This window comes from Oryctolagus cuniculus, chromosome 11 (genome assembly GCF_051225735.1).
Source record: "Oryctolagus cuniculus isolate XC-2025 breed Fujian yellow rabbit chromosome 11, ASM5122573v1, whole genome shotgun sequence".
Classification (NCBI taxonomy): domain Eukaryota; kingdom Metazoa; phylum Chordata; class Mammalia; order Lagomorpha; family Leporidae; genus Oryctolagus; species Oryctolagus cuniculus.
Window position 1 is genome coordinate 114,365,773 of NC_142877.1, and position 15,025 is coordinate 114,380,797.

Consider the following 15,025-nt stretch of genomic DNA (forward strand, 5'->3'; position numbering starts at 1 on the left):
AGTGAGAGAGAGACAGAGAGAGAAAGGTCTTCCTTTGCCGTTGGTTCACCCTCCAATGGCCGCCGCTGCAGCCGGCGCACCGCGCTGATCCGATGGCAGGAGCCAGGATCCAGGTGCTTTTCCTGGTCTCCCATGGGGTGCAGGGCCCAAGCACCTGGGCCATCCTCCACTGCACTCCCTGGCCATAGCAGAGAGCTGGCCTGGAAGAGGGGCAACCGGGACAGAATCCGGCGCCCCGACCGGGACTAGAACCCGGTGTGCCGGCGCCGCAAGGTGGAGGATTAGCCTATTGAGCCACGGCGCCGGCCTACTCTCTCTTTTATTAAATATTTATTTATTTGAAAGGCAGAGCGGCCGAGAGAGAAGGAGGAGATAGACACAGAGAGAGAGGGGTCTTCCATCCTCTGGCTCACTCCTCCAGATGGCCACAACAGCCAGGGCTAAACCAGGACGAAGCCGGGAGCCAGGAGCCCCATCTGGGTCCCCCATGCGGGGGGCGGGGCCCAGGTACTTGAACCATCACTGTTCGCAGGGTGTGTGGCGGCAGCAGGGCAGCAGGAAGCTGAACCCAGGGGCCACGCTGGGCCTGAAACCCAGGCACTCTGGGAAGGCACGCAGGCGTCTCAAGTGGCATCGTACGCCCCGCTCCAAACAGCCGCCCCGAGAAGCTGGGCCGGCAGCCGGCAAGGGTGCCCCGAGTGCTCGCCCCCTGCTGCCCGGGCCGGTTCCCTTCCCAATCCAGGCCATGACGTAGCCAGGGGACACCCTGGCCAGGCATGGCTTAGGACCACGCTGTGTCAGCTCCCCAGGCCCTACAACACGGACCAAAGGAACTGCTCTTCTTTATGAAGTACCCAGCCTAGGGGCTGGCGCCGGGCACTGCAGGGTAAGCTCAGCCTGCAACTCGGGCCTCCTGGCTCGCCGCGCCGCTCGGAGTCCATCGGCTGCTTCCGCTCCTGCTCCCTGCTAATGCACCTGGGGAGCAGCAGGGGGCGCCCGAGTCCCTGGGCCCCTGTGCCCCCTGGGAGAGCCGGGAGCTCCTGGCTTTAGCCTGGCCCAGTCCCAGCTGTCCCAGCCACTTGGGGAGTGAACCAGCAGATGGAAGATCTCTCTCTCTCCCTCCTTCTCTCTCTCCCTCCTCCTCCTCCTCCTTCTTCTTCTCTCTCTCTCTCCCTCCTTCTCTCTCTCTCCCTCCTTCTTTCTCTCTCTCTCTCCCTCCCTTCCCTCTCTCTCTCTCTCTCTCTCTCTCCCTCTGCCTTTCAAATATACGTTTACTACCAGCCACCAGTATCTTCCCACAGCAACACACAACGCACTCCAGCAGTGGTGGGACCACCTTCCCTCCCCCTGCCCGGGGCTCCTGGGCGAGTCTTGCCAAGAGTTCCTCCCCTCCCTTGCCTGTGTCCTGTGTCTCCCCCAAAGGCTGTGAGGGGCTGCTTCTCCACGCAGCTCTTGTACACTCAGGATGGGTTTTGGCATGTGGCGAGATGCGGGCTGCTTCGGGTTTGTCAGAGCCGTGGGTTGGAGGCTACCAGGGACTCCAGGCCCCTGCTGGGTGGAGAGGGTCCGACTCACCGCGTCGTGGTCCCGCGCCCGCTGGGCCTGAGTGCCGGCTTCACCCCCCGAGCCAGCACAGAGCTGTCCCCCTCTCTGGAGTTTTTGCAGAATTGCAAGCGCTGTCATTGATAGCTTTAAAATCAGCCCGTCGAGTTCCAAGAAAACCCGTGCCAGGCTTCTGATTCAGCCTGTCCTGACATCTCTAGGCTGTCTCGGGTCTTCGCACCCAAGGACAGCAGCCAGTTTCCTTCTTTCCTTCTTTCGATGAAATTGTTGGGCTGCCCCTCCCCCCACCCTGGGAAAAGTCACGCCCATTTTCCAAGATTATTCCTTGATTCCTCGTGACGTTCAGTGCCATTGGAACGCATCTTTCTTCCCATTGAGTTTTCCGTGCGTCGTCTACACGTAGGGAAAATGCCATGTTTGCATATCAGACTCGGGGAACCCAGACGGAAATCCCAGTTGCCACGTCTCTAGCTTCCCCCAGCAGGTCTGTCTCCATCGGAAAGTGACAGCTCTAGCTCTGCCGCGCTGGCCCTCGGCCCGTGGACCCCTCGCCCAGTTCAGGGCTGAGCGGAGCGGAGGCCACAGGCAGCCTCGTCTCCTCAGGCTCACCCTTCCCCGCTGAGCAAACCGTGTTCCTCTGGGGGTTGTGGCTGACTGTCCCCAAGCAGCAGTTCTCTGCTTCTTCTATTTTAAAGATTCATTTGTTTGTTTATTTGAAAGGCAGAGTTAAGGGGAAGATGGGAGGGAGAGAGGTCTTCTACCTGCTGGTTGACTCCCCAGATGACCACAATGGCCAGGGCTGGGCCAGACCAAAGCCAGGAGCCAGGATTTCTCCCAGGTCTCCCACGTGGGTGCAGGGGCCCAAGCACTTGGACCAAGCACTTGGGCATCTTCCACTGCTTTCCCAGGCGCATTAGCCGGGAGCTGGATTGGAAGTGGAGCCGCCGGGACTTGAACCGGTGCCCATACAGGATGCCAGCATCACAGGTCGCGGCTTTACCTGCTGCACAGCACTGGCCCTAAGAAGTTTTTGGATTTGTTGAACACTCTGAGGTTGCAGTGTCATCCCCCCCGCAACCCCGGTGTCCCGGCAGGCACCTGGAGTCCGGGCTGGGGAACGCCTGGGCCCAGGTCCCCTCTGTCTTGGATCCACCCCTGCTCAGCGTCACAACCACGATGGGTGGCAGAGGGTGGCCGGCTCTGTGCAGTCCCCAGTGGCTCAAGTCCATCCTCAGAGCGCTCGCCGGCCTCTGCATCAGATTCCGGGGAGCCGGACCTGTGCCCGCCCCCAGCAGGCAGGCACCCCTGCACCCTCTGTTTCCTGAACATTGCTTGACGCTGCTGTTCAGAGCCTGGCCAGGGCGGCCCCATGGGAGGGAGGAGGGCTGTGAGCAGCCGTGCGCTGCCTCTGTCCCAGGCACCCCCACCCCTCCACTGTGCAGGTCTTGGTTCAGGCCTCACAGGGGCCCCCAACAAGGCATCCCAGGCCCCTGAGCCCCTCTGCTCCTACCTTTCCCCTTGTGCCCTGCAGTGGGCGTCCATCCTCCGGCCTAGGTGGGCAAAGGCCCTGAGGCTGAGCCTTGAAGACACCCTGGGGGGGGTCCCTGGCCCTGTGGAGAGGACCCCACCTTCCCCCCCCAACAAGTGCCCTGGGCAATACTGGACTAGAGTCCAGGCCACACACATGACCCAGGCACGTCCTGGGTGCCTTGATGGGAGGTGGCAGGGGACACAGAAATGTCTGGTTTGGGAGTTCACAGTCCGGCCAGAAGGCAGAGTAAATCGTAAGACAGCAGTAACAGTGGCAGGAAGTGCCCTGAGAAATAACCAAGAAACCTGGAGGAAGCGCTGGCTGGGGGTGGGGGTGGGGGTACTTGATCAGAGAAATGCAGGTGGGAAGGAGCTCGGAGCACTCTCAGGGCCAGCAGCAGGGCCGCAGGGGCTGGAGCGGGGTGCGCCCGGCCTGGGGTCACAGAACTTGGGGGTTATGCTGGGTGGGAGCCAGAAACCGCGGGATTCGATCTAAATGGCGCCCTCTGGTGGCCGCGTTTGGGAATAGACCAGAGCAGAAGCCGGGAGTCGCGGGGAGGGGAGATGGCGAGGCTGGGACCAAGGACTGGCGGTAGTGGATGACAGTTTACAGGATTTGCTGATGGAATCCTCGGGGTGCCGGGGTTCATTCTTAGCAACTTAGCAAATGGAGGTGCCACCGTTTCACCAGATGAGAAGAGGGTGCCTGCAGGAGGCAGGTGCCGAGCGCGCCAGGGAGGTCTGGGTTGAGAAGCACCGCCCACAACACCCCACTTCCCCCCACCCCATCCCCCTTCCCCCCAGCCACCTCCAGCCCACCGAGACGGCAAGGGTGCGGCTGTATCGGTGAGTTTGGAGGAGGGCTGGACACGCAGATGTGGCGCTGTCCCAAGGCGGACGGCCCTGGCTGCAGACCTGAAACCCGATCGGGGGCTGATGGTGAGCGCATCTGGATGCAGGGCCTGGGGGGTCCCCAGGGCTTCGTCTAAGAGGCCCCGGAGGGTCCTCCACCAGCCAGACCCTCACCGAGGCTGCAGGGCCAGGGCCACAGACGTGAACTTCCAGCCCCCAGGCTGTGAGCGCGGGGAGCCTGGAGCATCTTACTCCAGCAGCCCAGAGAGACTCAAGGCGTTTGCTTGTTTCTTTGTTTATTTCTGCTCTCGTTATGATGGTCGGGGTGTCACAATCGACAGGATGGCCTCCTTCCCAAGGCTGAAGGAAGTGTTCAGCTGTGTGTGTTTACCACACTTTCCCTCTTCAACATTTATACATTTTCCTTTTATTCGAGAGACAAAGAGACTTACAGACAGACAGGAGAGGGATCTTCCATCCTCTGGTTCAATCCCCAAATGCCCACAAGGCCGGGGCTGGGCCAAGCCCAAGGCAGGACTCCAGGCTCCATCTGGGTCTCCACGTGGGTGGTGGGGACCCAAGCACTTGCGCCACCACCTGCTGCTCCCAGGGGACGCATGAGCAGGGAGCTGGACTGAGAAGCAGAGGAGTCAGGGCTTGAGCCGGGCGCTCCGTGAAGGGATACGGGCATCGCAAACGGCAACCTCCCCACTGCCCCGCCCGGGCCTCTGCACCTGCTTTACCCACTCATGCGCCCTCCACGCGCACCTGGGCACCGCCCCGTCCTGGTTACGGTGAATAGTGCAGCCGTGAACACGGAGTGCAGGTGTGATCTCAACAAACTGCCGGCCTCTGCTTAGGGAACAGCAGGTGCCCCTGCCGCTCTCCCCGACAACTGCACAGCCCGAAAGCGCCTCTGGCTGCAAAGGAGGCTGGGACACGATGCTTTCGCAGTGCAGACTGGGAAGCAGCAGCGGGAGGGTGGAGGAGGGGCCGGGAGCAGGTGCTGCATGTGAGCCTGGTTGAACATTTGTGGTGCCACGGAGGGGGCATGGGGGCTCACATAACCAGCTGGTGCAGGCTCCGGCCGTGAGTGCGCGTGGCCACTCCCATGAAATCATGCAACCATGATCGTGGCCGCTCACCTCCCCGGCCATGGCTGGGTCCTCACGCTCCTCCGGCAGCCCCAGTCGGCCTCGCCCTCCCAGCTGGAAATCATAGCCAAAAGGAGTTTTGTCTTCCTAGTGGTCTCAGCCCCAAAGTCCCAGGACTGAATCTCATTGGCTATATTTGGGGCACATGACCACTGCTGAACCAATCCCCACAGCCTGTGTGTTCTGACTTCTGTCCCCACTGCCTGATGCAGGGGTGGAGTCAGTGCCTGGGCAGTCACATGGGCGGAAGGGAGGAGGCGGTGCTGGACAAACACTGGGTATGCAGGGACAGACGCCTCCAACCCCCCCTTGTCTCCCCTGACAGGGGTCTCCCTGCCTCGCTGACCCGGGCCCTACTTTCTGCAAGGACCCCGTTGTGCCAGCTCCCCAGGGACCTGAACTCAACAGAAGCCAGACCACGACCTCGCTAGCATGCTGGTGACACCCAGACGTGTTTCTCCAAACTTGATTTTGTGTGGGATTCCAACTCCTCTCATGGCCCTGCCCGATGGACTCAGCCCCACCCTGTGCACCCTGGCCCAGCGAGGCCCCCCGGGCATCCATCAACATCACACCGCAAACACGTAACAGACTACCCCCAACATGCAGGGGCTTAAAACAGCGGTCAGTTCACTCTCCCCGGGAGCCCCATGTGTTGGCTGGGCTCAGCCGGGCGGATTTTCTGTTCCCTGTGAGGTCAGCTTAGCCACGCCCTCTGGGAACTCAGCATCCAAGCTGAGTCCCTCGTGTCGCTGGGAGATGGGTGCCAGCTGCCAGCTGAGAGTGTGGCCAGGGCTGCGGGCCGGGGCCTCCCACGGTGAACACTCACAGCGTGGCACCCCAGGTCCTGGCACTGTGGAAAGTGCCAGGCTGGGTAAGGGCTGGGTCCAAGCCAGCACGCTGGCACCACCCAGGGAATCCTGTCAATCAAAGCAGGTCCTAGGGCCAGCCCAGGTTCACAGGGAGAATAAGCCCCACCCCTCCATGGAAAGAGTCAGATGCTGCAGCTGTCAACCTCCCGCCCCACTGTAGGAGCAGGGCCCTGCTCCGCCTGTCCCCCTGCAGTCCTCACCCTCAATTTTTCATGAGGTCCAGTTAGCGCCCACCTCCGGGTCACCTCTCAGAAATGCCCCTTACACTCTGGTCTCCCCAGCCTCGGCCTCTCCGCCCACCTCCCACGCAGCTGTCCGCTCTTACCCTTCCCATGGACGCCAGCCAGCACACGGCAGTCATGGCGACCTCGCCAGACTGTAGATCCGAGCTAGCACGGGGGCCGGCTCCCAGCTGCCCACTGTCCAGCTTCGTGCTCTGGGCGGGGGCGTCCAGAGCCTCTCCCGGGCAGGGAAGACCCCGGCAGGATCCTTGCCCAGTGCTTGGGACAAGGGATGTGAACGCCGCCCCGGGGGCCTCAGAGCAGGGAGCTGCCCACGGAGGCTGGCCTGTCTCGGCCACCGCTCGCTGGGGGAGGGAAGAAGGAGGAACTGTGTCCTAGCTTCTGAACCCTCCCCGCCCAGCCCCCGGTTTTCTTTTGAGGCTCATTCCTCCCACTAAAGCCACACGCACATCCGGCCCGCCCTGTCCCACCCCTGCAGTTGGCACCAGACGCTGGCACTCCGGGCCTCAGTCCTCATCTGTAAGATGGGGAGAAGTCTCCTCCCTAACTGCGCTTCCGGCAGACCAGACCCGGGTTGACACGCTTTAGTTCTTGAAACAATGTATTCACTGTATCTAAGTCCAAGAATACTTTTTCACTCTAATAATGGATCAGAGGCAGCTGTTGACGTCCGTATCCTGGGTTCCAGTCTCTCCTGATTCCAGTTTCCCATTAGTGCACACCCTGGGGGGCAAGGGTGATGGCTCCAGTACTTGGTACCCTGTCCACGCGGGAGGCCTGGATTCAGTTCATCCTGGCCCAGCTCCAGCTGTTGTGGGGAAAGGTCTCTCTCTCTCTCTCTCTCTCTCTCTCTCTCTCTCTCCTCCTCCTCCCTCCTCCTGCCTTGCAAATAAATAAAAATAACTAAAGCCGGCGCCACGGCTCACTAGGCTAATCCTCCGCCTAGCAGCGCCAGCACACTGGGTTCTAGTCCCGGTCGGGGCACCAGATTCTGTCCCGGTTGCCCCTCTTCCAGGCCAGCTCTCTGCTGTGGCCCGGGAGTGCAGTGGAGGATGGCCCAGGTGCTTGGGCCCTGCACCCCATGGGAGACCAGGAGAAGTACCTGGCTCCTGCCATCGGATCAGCGCGGTGCGCCGGCCGCAGTGACCAGTGGAGGGTGAACCAACGGCAAAGGAAGACCTTTCTCTCTGTCTCTCTCTCTCTCACTGTCCACTCTGCCTGTCAAAAAAAAAAAAATAACTAAATACATATCTTCCTAGCTCCGGCCATTGCAACCATTTGGGGATGAACCAGCGGATGGAAGACCTGTCTCTCCCTCTTTTTCTCTGTAACACTGCCTCTCAAATACATAAATAAAACCTTTTTAAAAAATTCAAAATCAGGGGCCAGCACTGTGGCACAGTAGGTTAATCCTCTACCTGCTGCACCAGCATCCCATATGGGTGCCGGTTCTAGTCCCAGCTGCTCCACTTCCGATCCATCTCTCTGCTATGGCCTGGAAAAGCAGTAGAAGATGGCCCAAGTCCTTGGGCCCCTGCACCCATGTGGGAGACCTGGAAGAAGCTCCTGGCTCCTGGCTTCGGATTGGTGCAGTTCCAGCTGTTGTGGCCATCTGGGCAGGGAATGGAAGATCTCTCTCTCTCTCTCTCTCTCTCTCTCTCACTGTAACTCTACCTCTCAAATAAATAAAGAAAATATTTAACAACAAAAATTCAAAATCAATGCCAAAAATCACAATGAATAAAGTATCAAATTTTCTTGTAAATACAGGACCTGATCAAGCACTCGTACAAACCAGCCTCACGGGTCCAGGCCCCAGCAGCCCCCGACCCCTACCCCCTGACAGCAGCACCCCGACACCAGCAACGGCGAGGAAAGGAAGGGAGGCGGCAATGGAGATGCAGGCTCTTTCTGCACCAAGACCCGCCAGGGCTAGAATGCAGCTCCACACACCCCTGGGGTGTCAAGGCCCAGGGACCGCCCCAGCAGACCCACAGGTGTGCTCTCGCATGCCATCCCTGAGGCTACCACACGGGGGAGCCCATGGGCTAGTTTGGTTCCAAGGAGCTTGACAAGGGGGCTAGGGCAGAAGGGCCCAGCCCGGAGCCAGGGTCTCCCTGTCCTGCTGTTCCACGGAGCCCACAGCTCCCAGCCCAAGCCCCCGACTCAAGAGAGTTACTGAACTCCGTGCTGGCTGCCTGATGAGGATTCCTTCCTTAAATCCCTGCATAACCCTTGGTGGTGGTGGTGAGGGGGCGTGGGGGCTGTCTTCTTTCATTTTACAGAAGGGCAGAAGGAAGAACTGGTGGACGGGTGCGACTCCAGCCAGAGCTGACCGCCTGCGCCCTGGCTCCTGTGTGGTCTCTGCCGAGAACATTCTGGACCCTTCGGGAGAAGAAAGCTGCAGTTGGCCCACATTGTGTGTGGGGGGGGACATCCAGGCTCCAGTCCAGGGCTGGGAGGGGCGGAGCCATGGGAGGCGGGAGCCTGCCTGAGCCCCCTCCCCCATGCTACCCCCCCACACCCCAGCTATACCCCACCGGCTCCTCAGCCAGCCGAGGGTTCTGGCAGGTGCTCAGGTGTGCACCTGTGCTCCGGGACTGCCGGGCTGGGCTGAGGTCAAGGCCCCTCACCATGGGCAGCCTGGTCTTGGGCTGAAAGGGGCAGGGCACCCTGAGCAAGACCAGCAGGGGGAGACCTGGATGGAGTTCCCGGCTCTGGCTAAGGGGCATTCGGAGTGCAAATCAGCTCTGCCTCTTGAATCTAAAGATGATGTAGCAACACAGGGGCTGGAGGACGCGGGCCCTGCCCCGGCTCAGCCTTGCTGCTGCAGGCGGCCCTGGGGCCCTGGCTGCAGAGCCTTCAGGGGCCCAGCAGTCTCACGCTCAGCGTGGTCACAGGTGCTTGTGGTCCCCATCCCTGGCCGAGGGGCAGTTCCCAGAGGGCCATGTGCTGCGGGCAGGAAAGCACGGAGCCCCTGGGCTGCGCTGTGCCTGGGCTGTGCAGAGGGCAGAAGCCCTCTCCTCCCGAGGCGGGGGCTGGCCGGGGAGGAGAGGTTGGTTCCTCTGAGCCTGCTGGGCTCCCGCCTTCCGCTGCCCTGGGGTCTGACTGCTCAGGCCTGGAAAGTCAGCCCCGACGTAATTGGCTGATTGGCTGGAGCGCCCCCTCCTGCCCCAGCCGCTTGGTTACTAGCACAACCATGCTCCACAGTCCCATGATCTAGCGGAGAAAGCAAACATGGAGCAGTGACAGTGCCAGGGCTTGGGGTTCTGAGGGGGGAGCAAGCGTCCCAAGCCTGTAGATCAGGAGGTCTGCCCAGAGAAACACAGACTAAGCCTGAAGCATGAGTAGCCACTGTCCAGAGGTGGTAAGGAGAAAGCATTCCTTGCTTTCAGCGTGTGCAAAGGCCCTGTGGTGTAAAGAAAGCAGACTTGTAGCACAGAGTGGAGAGGGACCGGGGCTGGGGAGGCAGGCCTGGGGGGGTCTCATCCCACAGGCAAACCCCTGGAAGGGCTGTTTGGGGCTTCCCTTTCAAAGGACTCTTTGGGTTTTGTTTGTTTGTTTTAACCGTGGTGAAATATACATGATATGGAAGTTCCGTTTTCACGTTTCTGAGTGCACAGCTCAGTCGCATTAACACTCACCAGTTCACCTGCAGAACCTTGCAAGGCTGAGCCTCTGCACCCGACACACAGTGGCTCCCGCCCCACCCCCACGCTAGTCTCCGTCTCCGTGGACTTGACCCTGAGTGCGTGGGCGCCTCAGCTCTTGTGGTCCTGTGCCTGGCTTGCTCACACAGTGCTCAGCCACTGCAGGTGTTTAGGCAGGAGCGGGCATGGGGATTTATGTTCTAGAAAAACCACCGGAGGAGCCAGTGCTGTGGTCCCGCAGTGGGTAAAGTCACCTCCTGTGGCACCAGTTCAAGTCTCGACTGCCCCACTTCCAATCCAGCTCCCTGTTGGGACCTGGGAAAGCAGCGGAAGATGGCCCAAGTGTCGGGGCCCCTGCACCCACGTGGGAGACCCGGATGGAGTTGCGGGCTCCTGGTTTCAGCCTGGCCCAGCACTGGCCATTGTGGCCATTTGGGGAGTGAACAAACAGGTAGAAAATCCTCTCTCTGTCTCTCTCTGTCTCTCTTTTCTCCTCCACCCCAGCTTCCCTCCCTCTATATTGCCTCTTTTTTAAAAAATTTTTTATTTATTAGAAATGCAGAGAGAGAGAGAGAGGGATCTTCTACCTGTTGGTTCATTCCTGAAATGGCCACAATGCCTGGGCCTGGGCGGGCCTGGAGCCGCACCTGGGTCTCCTACAGGGGGCAGTAGCAGCTCAGGCGCTCAGGCCGTCCTCCACTGCTTCCGCAGGCCACCAGCAGGAAGCTGGATCGGAGGTGGAGCAGCCAGGACTTCATGCCTGTACCGGATGCCGGCATCGCACGCAGCAGCCCGTCTGGAGTGAGGGGTCAGGCTAAAAGCCAGAGGCCCCCGGGAGCTGCCGCAGGAGGAAAGAAGGTGGTGACCCGCACAGGGAGGTGGCAGAGAGGACGCCCAGGAGCGCAGGGAGTGGGGGGGAACCTCAGCCTCCCCACTCCTCCCCTCCTCCCTCCCTCCCTTTCGTATTTAGCATCTGCGTCTCCCCGGCCAGAGCAAAGCAGAAAACCAGGAGCAGAGAAAAGGAGAAGGAACTCGGGCCAGACGAGCTTCAGGTTTGCCTGAGCTTCCGGGCAGCTGGGGCAAAAGGGAAACGGGGCGAGGTCTGTGGTTCTCCTTACTGGAAAGGAGAAGCGCTCCCGCTCCGGGCGGGCGGGAGAGCGCTCGCGGGTGCCGGGTGCACGGCGCTGGGGACAGCAGCGGCAGACGCACTTATGTACGTGAAAGGCAGAGAGACAGAGACAGAGAGGGGGGCGGGTCTTATGTATGTGAAAGGCAGAGAGACAGAGACAGAGACAGAGAGGGGGCGGGTCTTCCATCCGCTGGTTCACTCCCCAAATGGCTGCAATGCCTGCGGCTGCGCCGATCCGAAGCCAGGAGCCAGGAGCTTCCTCCGGGTCTCCCACGCAGTGCAGGGCCCTGAGCACGTGGGCCACCTCCCACACAGCAGTCACCCAGCCCCACTGAGGCCTCTCCCGGCCAGGCGCTTCCCCAGCCCCCCACCACCACCACGTCTGCCCATCGCGCAAGCGTGGGCAGCACGGAGCGGGGCCAGCCCAGCCCACAGGTCTAGGATGACCTGTGGAACACAGTGGAGCTGCTGGCTAGTGCCTGGGGGAAGCAAACAGCCCAGCCTCCTCCCATCGGCAAGCATGTATGGAGCACCTGCTGTGTGCCAGGGCCTGGTGGCGAAAAGGCGATTTCCATATAAAACAACCACCCCCGCACCCTGCCCGCCTGCCCTCCCCTGCGCTCCCTGCTGCTCTCACGATGGGCACTCCGAGACCCCCAGCTTCGGGCCACCAGGGACGCGGCTGGGCACTGCTTGGAAGGCCCTCATCCGGGAGCCTGAGCTTGCCTGTGCGCCTGCCTCTCCCCTGCTCCCGCCCAGAGACCCCCAGGCTGGCACATCCGGCCCCACCCGCCACCCAGGCACTGCAGGTACCAGCTGCCCCCGTTCCCAGGATGCCTCGCATGAGCCCTGGGCCTGGCAGAAGGGGACCCCTGGACCTGGCCAGCCATCTGGCAAGCACGGGGGAGAGACGCAGGGCCTGCTGCCTGTGGCCCGCCCCTCCCTCCCCACGCACAGAAGACCTGCGTGGCCCAGCCAGCCCCTACCCGCGGGAGGCCACGGCCCGGGGCACAGGGCTCCTTCCTGCCCGGGCGGTGCACGCGGGGCCCCGATGTGCTGAGTGTGCTTGGGCCCCTGGCAGGATCCCCGGAGCCTGGGTCGGAAGGGGAAGCGGGAGCCGGGGGCCGCCTGAGAGCGGGGTGGCGGCCGGGAGGAGGTGGAAGCCGGCAGAGAGGGGCCTGAGACAAGTGGATCCAGGCCCCGGCTCCGGCCGGACCCCGCTGCGCCCCGGCTCCCACCTCTGAGCCTTTGCTCCTGCTGTTCCTTCAGCAGCCGCCCACCCCCCCACCCTCCCTGGCCTCTGCCAAAGCACAAAGCCCGCAGATTTCCCCTCCATTGATATCCCAGGCCGCCGCCCCGGAGGAAGCGTCAGAGAGGCGGGAGCTCGGACTGCTGCGGCTGGAGGCTGGGCCCCCCTGCGTGGGCAGGCTTGGCTGTGCCGCCTCCTCGTCCACACAGCGAGCCAGGGGGCCGCACGGCCGCCCCTTCGCAGAGAAGGGAGCAGTCGGGGGCACAGGCAGCGCTCAGGCCAGAGGGGGCCCGGGCACAGCGGACCCACCGCTTCCTCCCTCCCCCCACGCCCCGGCCGCTGTCCCGCCTCTCTGGCTGTTGGATGAGCTCCAGGCACCTTAAATCCCGCAGCGCGGCGCAGAAGCTGGGCCTGCCACGAAGCCGTGCACCCGCGGGAAGCCGCATCCAGCCTGTTCATCTCCAACCCAGCATTTGCAGTCCGGGAAGACGAGTTGATTGTTGATATCACACAAAAGGGCACGAGCCCGGCTCCGTCCTTGGGAACAAAACCTGGGCCGTCCCCTGCATCGTCGGCTACAGCCCAGAGCCAGCTGCCCCCTTCACCTGGGATAAGCCTCTCCACTTTGCCACAGTCCCCACCCCTCCCTATGGTGTCCCTAACTTGGGCCCACTTCCCACCTTCGCTTACCTGTCCGACCTTGGCAGGGCTCACGACGGCAGCCCCTGCTCTAGGCACCCCCATTGGCCAACATTTTTGAAAACCTGCCCACCCCGAGCACCGCTCAAACAATAGGCACCGCTCAGCTCATTTCACTCTCACAGCACAAGGTAAGCGCTGTTAGCGTGCCCATTTCACAGATGAAGAGACTGAGGTTCAGCACGCCTGTGTCAGTGGCCCATACCACGATGAGGAAGGGGCCAAGTGGCTCAGCTGGGATTTGAACCCAGGCAGCCTCGCTCCGAAGCCTGAACTCGGGAGCCCCCGTGACCTGCAAACAGCACACACTGGGCTGAACACAGAGGGCCACTGTCCACGCCAATCAGTGAGGTCCTCGCCGTCAGAGAAACTAAAAAGACCAAGGCCGGCAACCCGGGCCGTCTGCTGCTTCTCCCTGCCCAGCCTTTCGTCTGCGGGGCAGCACGAGACCCAGGCCCAGCCAATCAAAGCCTTCCCCTGGCCGTCTTTTCGGCTGGTCCCCTCTGGGAAGTGTAGGTGATTGAATGTAACCCCGGGGCAGGGCACACAGGCCCTCCTGGTCTCCGGCATCCGTATCCCTGGGGCCAGCCCGCCCCGGACTTTGCAGGAACCAGCAGGGAAGACCCAGTTCCAGTGTAGGTCTGAGCGGCATTTACCGAGAGCCAGAAGTGGACGCTTGGACTCTCCGTCACCGCTGTGCTGTCTGGGGGCTGGACCCGGACTCCTTGGCAGCTGCTCACTCCCTGGGGAGCCTCGGGACTCTTCCCGGGTTCTCTGGATGTCAGGGAGTGTTGGGAGGCGCTTACGCGCGGGGTGGGGGGGCAACCCTAGAAGTGACCTTGACTATGACAGGTGCTTCCTGCCCTTGATCCCCAGCACCGCCCAGCTTCTTTCCATCCCACTGCCAAGGCGTGGACAAGGAGGGCCGCACCTCGGGGAGATCAGCACCTTTGGGGATCCCTAGTGCATCAGGTACCCCCCCAGGGTGTGAGAGGCGGGGCTGCTCTCTGCCAGCATTCCCGATGCTGACCCCACCCTGAGTCTTTGAGAAACAAAACAAGAACTTGGAGAAAATTCTGAGGGGTCAGACTGCAGGGGTGACTCATCCCTCATCCCCTCCCCCCCCACCAACCATGTGCACCACGCCCACTTCCTGCGGCCCACGTGGCCCGGCTGACTCAGCCCACGAGCCTCTGAGGGTGGGGGGTCTTTGGTCTTGGCGCAGAACCAGGCCACATGAGTGCCGGCCATGTCCTCCCTGTCCCCTGGGGACTCGCAAGGCGGGAGGCGGGTGCCGCTGCCCCTCCCTGAACACTCGGAGCGCGGTCTGAGCGAGCAAAGGGACAGTGGGCTCGGCAGCCAGGCTGCTCAGGGCCTGAGCTTTGCCTCTCCCGGCTGGGCGACGCTGGACAGTGACTTACCCTCCCAGCGCCCGGGGCGTCCCTGGCGGTCTGGTTGCGCGGTTGCCCTCTGCCTGCCGGGCACCCAGGTCCCAGCCTCCCAGACGGAAAGCAGGCACAAGGCATCAGCCCGGCGGCTAGCACACGCAGCTCAGGCCCTGCCAGCATTCCCGTTGGTGTCGGCGGTGAGAGCCTACCCCACGTGCAGAGAGAGGGGGAGAAACAGAGCGAGAGCGAGCGATCTTCCACCCGCCAGTTCACGGCCCCACTTCCCCCAACAGCCACAATGACCAGAGACTTGGCCAGCCCCAAGCCAAGATCCCGGAACTCCCCCAGGTCTCCCACGTGGGTGCAGGGGCCCAAGCATCTGGGCCATCTTCTGCTGCTTTCCCAGGCCATAGCAGAGAGCTGGATTGAAATGGAGCAGCCGGGACATGAACTGGCGCCCATATGGGATGCTGGCGCCACAGGCAGCGATTTTACCTGCTACACCACAGCGTCGGCCCCTATGAGCCCCCTTTCCACTGCTATAAAAAAACACCCAGGACGGAGAACGCATGAAGGAATGAGACTCCTTTCGCTCGGGGCTTCGGCGGTACAAGGGCGTGGCCCTGGTGGTGTCTCGGCTCAGCTCTGGTGAGGGCCCTGCGGCAGGTGCATCCCTGTGGCAGGCGGGCTGGGGGGT